Source organism: Pygoscelis adeliae, unplaced genomic scaffold (assembly GCF_000699105.1).
Source record: "Pygoscelis adeliae isolate BGI_AS28 unplaced genomic scaffold, ASM69910v1 Scaffold151, whole genome shotgun sequence".
Classification (NCBI taxonomy): Eukaryota; Metazoa; Chordata; class Aves; order Sphenisciformes; family Spheniscidae; genus Pygoscelis; species Pygoscelis adeliae.
The window spans coordinates 514,728-515,033 of record NW_008824036.1 but is presented as its reverse complement, the minus strand read 5'-3'; positions in this window follow the sequence as shown (position 1 = coordinate 515,033).

Sequence of the window (306 nt, the reverse complement as noted above, 5' to 3'; positions counted from 1 at the left end):
GCGGCCGGAGGGGTCAGCGCTCGGGCACCCTCCTTCCCGGCCGCAGGGACGTGGCAGCTTGGCTAGAGCAGCTGGAGAGGGGATATCGGCATCATTCATCCGGCCTCCAAAATGAAGCCGAGGGGGGAGAGCGGGGGAGAGTTATCCGTGCGGGGTCACAGAATGGCCTCCGCCTCTCATGAGCTTAATACTAACGTCTGCACAGCTCTGAAGGTCACTGTTGGAAATACTGGGAAATCCTCTCTCCTCATGTTCCAGTCCAATTCCCAGGAGTTTAATGCCAGCAGCAGGCTGGGCTTTCTCTTT